Source organism: Octopus bimaculoides, chromosome 2 (assembly GCF_001194135.2).
Source record: "Octopus bimaculoides isolate UCB-OBI-ISO-001 chromosome 2, ASM119413v2, whole genome shotgun sequence".
NCBI classification, from domain to species: Eukaryota; Metazoa; Mollusca; class Cephalopoda; order Octopoda; family Octopodidae; genus Octopus; species Octopus bimaculoides.
The window spans coordinates 190543906-190551822 of NC_068982.1; positions in this window are offsets into that span (position 1 = coordinate 190543906).

The following is a 7917-nucleotide window of genomic DNA, read 5'->3' on the forward strand; positions in this document are numbered from 1 at the left end:
TGTGTGTGTGTTTGTGTGTGTGTGTGTGTGTGTGTGCGTGTGTGTGTGTATTTACTAATATCGAAGAGTGAGAGTGAGTGCGAAACACTTCATTGGTGGATAAATATTCTTTATTTTGGGATTAACAAGGCTACCAATGGTTTTATGTGAAGAGGAATTTCGTAACAAATATAAGACCTACTCCTTGAGAACGTTGGTGCTCGTCTCTACTTTGGATGAGAAGACAACATTTGGTAGAGGCAAAATATATGAAAGGAAACCTATGATGCATGGCTCCGAACTTTTGACGTAAGGCAATGCCCGAGCTTCATGAAATTTGATTCTCCTGAATGAAACAGCGTCGGGGATATGGGGCTATTATTCTTTTGGGGTTAGAACCGAACAGAGTACGGTAGCGCGTCCGGGGTTGGCGTCTTGCAATGAAAGGTAATACAAGATTCAAATTTGAACAAGAAATAACAGTTATTTGTGGCCATGAATTTGAAGGTTTGCGTTAGAGAGGGTTACCACTCCAATAATGACCATCTCTGATGGAAGCAAACAGAATCATACATGTATGTATGTATGTATGTATGTATTTATGTATGTGTCTATATATCTATCCATGTATCAATCTATCTATGTATCTCTCTATCTAAATATCTGTCTATCTGTCTGTCTATTTGCAGTTACTCTCTCCAGATTACAAGTTCAGGTTTATACTTGTACTTATTGGGGCCCTGGGATATGCAACACACTGCCTAAATACCAATCTTGAGAAATTAGGCTTCTCAAAACCAGAAAGGAGAAAGCTAATTCGAAGACTACAGATCCAATCCATCAGTGGAACTGTAAAATCTGTAAAACTTTCCAGAAGTTCATCATTTAAATATATATGAGCATATTTAGATTTGCAAGTATATACATGAGAAGACAAACATAAAACATACAAACCTACACCTATACATACATACATACATACATACATACATACATACATACATACATATATACATACATATATACATACATACAAAAATACCCTGTTGTTGATGTTGAAATTCCAATGAAGAAATCTTGGATCTAGGTTAGAAACCGGTTCTTTTTCTAGTGGCAAGAAATCTTGAAATAAACTGAATAATGACATACATAGATATAGATGTGTTTATATATATAAGTAGAGTTAGCGGTTAGAATAACCGTCAAAGGGATAAGAATATCCGTTATTACTACCGGTTTAAATTACCTATGTTAACCCTGGGCAGGATATGCAAGCATACTATGCTCGTAGGATACAAGCAATAACAGAACAAAAAAGAGTTTATCAGGAATCAAAATTAAAATGAGCAGAAAACGGTGGAAACTTGTATATATGTCTAAATTTAATTAGAGGTTAAAATAGCATCATTAAGGGATAACAATATCCAATAAATTACTGGTTCCTTGCCTAGTATTTTTTGTGAATCTTAGTTTATAAATATTCAAAAGAAAATTTAGAAAATGGAGATGCGCCGTACGTTAGAGCTGACAACAGTGTTAAAACGGTAACCTTTGAGCTGCATGTTCATCTTGGAAAAAAGATGGAAGTCCGCAGTTGCTAAATCTGGCGAATAAGGTGATTGCGGAAGCGACACCATGTTGTTTTTGACGAGAAACTCACGAGTGAGGAGAGGACAGTGACAGGTCGCGTCGTCGTCGTGAAGAACCGAGACGATAGGGTCGCCTGCTGCACGGACCCATGCAATAGACCAACAGCATCAGGGACGTTGTTAATTGTCCTCCGACGATCCGCATGCATACGCTGATGAATTTCCTCTGTATTTCTGGGGTTGACGACGTTCGTGGCAGTTATTCTAGATCTCTCATCGTCTTCCGGGGACGTTCGTCCGCTATTGAAAGGTCCGTGCCTTTGAAACATTGCGTACGACCCATTGCCTTATCGCTGTAAGCTTGTCGAGGCATGCGCAATGTCTCCGAAGCAGACTTCACAAGTTTAATGCAAAATTTCACGTTGGCTCTTTGCTCCAATTTCCTGTCCATCACAAAAATCGCAAACTACAGCATACACGCGATCACAACACAACAAATTTCACAACTTGCAAAGTAAACACATCGATGTCACTCGGTACACTGTCTCACGAAGGTCACTGCTGGCTCTCACTGCGCATGCAACCGTGTGCCGCCATCTGTTGGCACGCGACAGAACTAGTCCGGGAGCTTTTCGATACCACCTCGTATGTTCTTTTTCCGAAGATAATATATATGCTCTGCGAAAGAAGTAGATGTGCTATGATTTTCGTATTTAAAATAGTTTAAATGCCCAGATGTTTGAAATTAACCATAGCTCCAACATAAGTCTTGGGAGAGTTTTGGAGCGTCCTTAATAAACTATTCTAGAAACATCTGTAAGAGATTCTATATCTAAATTAAACGTCTCTTTTGAGTAATGCCAAATGTTTTGCTTTTTCGTTTTTATTTTCATCTCTGTCTACCAGCTCAAGGAGAATTCACTTCTAGCCGCCTCTGACAGGAAGTCTCAATATCAAACCCTCAGTTACAGTTCAAGCCGGAGTATTAGTATTAGTAGAAAACCAAGCTGAACACTCATATTATATACCTATTACATTACGTCAGTTGACGAAAACTCACGGTATATTCTCCCTCTCACTTGCTTTCTCTCTCACTTTGTCCCTCTCTACCATTCGTGCAGATCAGTTACGATTCGGTTCAGTCCATTATCACTGAAGATTTGGGTACGAGACGCGGGTATGTTAAGTTTGTGCCAAAACTGATTTCAGCTGGACAAAAAGACATTCGGGTTTCAGTTGCACAAAATCTCCTTGATTGTGTCAAGAACGATGAAAACTTTTTGAAAACTTTGCGTAAACCTCTGAGCAGGTATCGCCAAGCTTTTATCAAAATTCGATGCAGATTCTCTGCTCAGCTTTCTCTGTCTACTCCCTATCCTTCGAAATATTGCTGTAAACAGCAGAAGTGAGATAGAACCTTAAAACTTAGTGCACATGCACAACAGAGTTTGAGGTCAATCTCTGCCAAGCAGCTTTACCCTGCGTGCTTTAGCTTCGTTACTATGGCAACAGCCCGGATACTTATTGATCAAACCACTCGTGCGCGCGTGTGTGTGTGTGTGTGTGTGTGTGTGTGTGTGTGTGTGTGTGTCATGTAGGGGAATGGACAATGACAGCTCAATGTATGCTATGAATGTTTCAATAGGATGGTAATTTATTTGCAATCATTATATTACGTAAACCAAAAACGCCACGCATCTATTCAGGCATTGTAGAATAATCAGTTTCAAACACATACATACATACATACATAACATACATACATGCATACATACAGCAATCTTTTAAGGTCAGCAGTCATCATTTTCTTTTGTGAATGCTAATAGTTTCTCTGTTGCTACTGTTGCTGTTGTTGTTGTTGTTGTTGCTGTTGTTGTTGTTGTTGTTGTTGTTGTTGTTGTTGTTGTTGCTGTTGTTGTTGTTGTTGTTGTTGTTGTTACTATTGTTGTTTGGCCCGCCGGTTAGAATTGATTGGTGATTATCAAAGAATTCCAATAACAGCCAATAAGTCTAACTTTTCTTTTCCAGACATTGTGTGTATCTTGGAGTATCAGTTACTGTGATCTCTATTTTTTATACTCGTAGGAAGGGATTTGAGGGTAACTTAGCTGCTATTTCAATCAGGTCACACAATTACGTAGAGGTTTCCCCGACTCAGTTTCCGCCCATTGTTAATAACGTTGTGTTAGTACTCACGCAAGCATTGTTTCATACAGGTAGCGTCCCTAAGCAATTTACTTCCATTACTATTTTGCCACACGAACTTATCAATGTGAGTTATACTTCCTCGCCAGGATCAGGGATGGTCATATCTACTTCATGTTTATATACTTATACTCTTTAATTTGGTCTGTTTTGTTCTGCAGATGAGGACCAATAAGGATGAAACTTATCCTAAGGAACCATCTTGTTTGTCGAAGTTCACATTAAATTATTTATCATTGCTCTTCCAATTAACGTTTTAGACATCATTCTGTAGCTTCATTTTCATTAATTATCATTACTAAGCCCATTAAATATTGTTGTGTCTTGGGAGGGTCATTACGCCATCGATAATAAACACACGCACTACTTATCATCGTTGGCGTAATGACCCTTCCAGACACAAGACTTGTTTCAGCACACGAATTCGCTTTCAAGGGTCTTGCAAACCAAATATAGAAACTCATTAAATATATTATTAATCACTTATCTAAGACATGCTTAGTTAATTGGTTCCAGTTAAATGGTTCCTGCCACGCTGCTATATCACTGCTTTTAAAAACAACCATAACAACAAAAACAAAATCACGGTTTAATCTCAGACTCCAAATCCTAATTTATTATAAGCTGCATTGTAGGCACGAGTTCTAGTCGTCAGGTTGTTGTGTATACAATTGCAAGGTCGTGGGTTCGATTCATGGAATAGGTGGTGCATTGCGTTCTTGAGGAAAGCACTTCGTTTTATGTTGGTCCAGTCCACTCAACTGTAAATGGCTAAACCTGGGTCCCGTTTAGGGGGAAACGTTGTGATCTCGATCACTTCTGCACTATGGAAACTGGGTAACTGGTCCTTAGGGTCGTGCGACTCCAGAGAATAATATATCCAGGGTGGTGGTTGAGGAGGAGATGAGGGCAACGATGGCGGCTACGGCGACGACGGCGACGGCGGCGGCAGCTATGATGATGATGGTGATGATGATGATGATATAAACTTGCGTTATGATTTTCAAAAATTAAACGATTTTACATTTGTCCACGTGGAGGCACACGGCCTAGTGGTCAGAGCAGCAGACTGGCGGTCGGGGGATCGCAGGTTCAAATCTCAAACCGGAAGCGTTCTCTGGAATAAACCCATTGTAGTTCAGGTTTCCGCCGCTAGAATCCACTTCATTCGACAGATATCTTTGAGTGTGGTCGCACTGCTACGTAGTGCATCTTGGTTTTGAAGTGCTCCTCCCCTGTTCGCCGATTTTTGCAATGGTCGAAACAAAGGAAGAGCGTGCTTCCGTGTAATTCTGTTTTCTTCTGGGGAAAATAGCGTCGAAACAGTTGTCATGCTTCTAGCAGCTTACAAGGACGCTGCCATGAGCAAAACACAAGTTTACAAATGATTTTCACGTTTTAGGAATAGTCACTTGTCGCTTGAAGACCAATCTCATTCAGGGTGTCTGTCGACCTCCTGAACGAATGCAAACATCATTAAAATTCATGAACTGATCTTGGGGAACCATCAGTGAACAATTGACAAACTTGTTGATACGACTGGTATGTCTCGGAGCTCCTGCGAGGAATTGCGAATGAAAAGAGTTGCAACAAAATTTGTGTCCCACTTGCTCATGGAAGATCAAAAGCAGTCATGACTGAACGCGTGTCTTGAACTGAAAGAACAGCTGGAAGTTGATCCGGACCTTTTCCCGAAGGTCATCATTCCGTTTATAAAGCGAATCACAGATGGAAATGCGATCCAAAAGATTCTTCTCACTCAACTCATGTGGTACCCAAACATCGTAGCGATTTCTGTACCCAAGCTTTACCAGGTGCTCATGAATGACGGATTTTGATAGGTTGAGGCTTTGTGCCAATTCTTGGGTTGTGCAATGCGGGTTATTCTCAATTAATGACTTGATTTGGTCACCATCTGTAGTGGATGGTCTGCCTGATCGCTCTTTGTCAATAAGGCTACAATCTCCAACTCGGAACCTTGCGAACCATTTCCGTACAGTTCATTCGGATAAAGAAACATCACCGTAAACTGCGCATATTTCTTTGGTTGCTGGTGAGGCATTTTCCCATTTATGGAAAAAGAAAAGCATCAAGTGCCGAAAAGGAACTTTCTTATCTTCCATTTTAAAGAGTTAACACAGGTTATAGGAACATAAACCTTCTTCCACGAAAAGATAGCTTATACTGTGCTCTAAATGGAGGTGTAGTCAAATCCTATTTTATGGACTCAACCATGTTCTAAAATAAGTCGAAAGGTAAGCTACTATAAATCGGCACGAACTTTCCGTACAACCCAATAATTTTTTTTTTCAGCTCATCGTTCTTCGATAAAAGAAAAATATCCGCAACGTTCCGTCTCAGTAAACCACTATTTTTCCTAAAAGTCTTTTTTTTATATGTATATTCACCACGGCTTGCTCGAAATTAACTTTCTTCCTACACCTCGACCCTGAATCTTACATATATATGTGTGTATATATATAGATAGATAGATAGATAGATAGATAGATAGATAGATAGATAGATAGATACATACATACATACATAGATAGATATGCGTATATATATATATACAGTCTGTTAAAGTCTGTCATACCGGCCATGATGAAATACCACAAGGTATAGAAAATATGAAATGCCACAAGGTATAGAAAATACATATTCGCCTTTATATATTTATATAATCCTTTATATTGAACACTCAATATTTCATCTATTCAATAAGACATATTCCATATATTCAATAAGACATTCAATACTTTATTTCATAGTACCATCCATTTTTATTTTATATTATATATTGTATATTATATTATATATTGTATATTTCATATTCTATATCCCACATTGGTTTTGCAGGAATATAAATAAAACATAAAAAACAGACAGTGTTGGAACTCTTTTAAACAAAATAATATATTCCTCTATACACAATCATACAAAAAAACCACCTTTTTTGTATTTATTTTTACTCGCATATTTATATATATATATATATATATATATATATATATATATATATATATATATATATATATATATATATATATATATATATGCTTGTTTCTAATATATGTATATTTTCTGGAATTAGGCATATTTATATATTCACAGGTGCATTCAGATTTTCTTTGGTTTCAACCCATGCAGTGAGTTTCTTACATACATATATATATATATACATACATACACGCACACATATATGTATATATGTATGTATACATGCTCGTATGTGTGCGTGTGTGTATTGTGTGTTTGTATGTGTGTGTGTGTGTGTGTGTGTTTGTGTGTGTGTGTGTTTCCTTTGTCTACGGGGAGTTCTACGAAATTTCGTGATGTGCTTAACAATATTGTTTATTGTAATTTATGCAAATCTGTGAGACCTGATATCTTACCGGTGCTGTTTTTCTATTTTCAACTTGAAAATGTCCAACGTTGACGGAATACATTGACGTATGTCTCTACAAATGCTTCTACCTGGAAACCAGTGTCTTTCTTCCGTTGATGTTTGGTTAGTAACATAATGCACCGTTGTCTTTCATGGTAATGCGGTCTACATATTGTAACATGAAATACATTTGGAACGAGAAGGAAGGCAGTCGGTATCGATGGAAGTGTGGGCTGATTCAATACTGCGGGGGGAATCAAAATGAACATTTAATCAAAATGATTTTTACTCCTGTAATGAGAAAAAAATATTCTTAAGACGAAGGACGAAAATACGGTGATGATCTGACAGAATCGCTAGCATACCGGGAAAAAAGCTTAGCGGCATTCCGTCCGAATTTTTTATGTTTTGGGTTCAAATTCCGCCGCGGTCGACTTTGTATTTTCATCTTTTCGGGGTTGATAAATTAAGTACCAGTTGAGTACTGGGGTCGATGTGATCGACTAAATTCCTTACAGCCTCGAAATTTCTGGCCTTGTGCTAACATTTGAAAACAATATGAATAATAAAAATTTTCTGTTAAAAAGGTTACAATTTGATGTTTACAGGTGTTATGTCTCAAGCTACTGCTATCTAGCACCGTCAGATGATCTCTACTCAACCACTACACAACTGCTACTCGACTGTTACTCAACTGCTACACAACTGCTACTCGACTGCTACTCAACACTCCTACCACAGCCAGACTACCTCTAG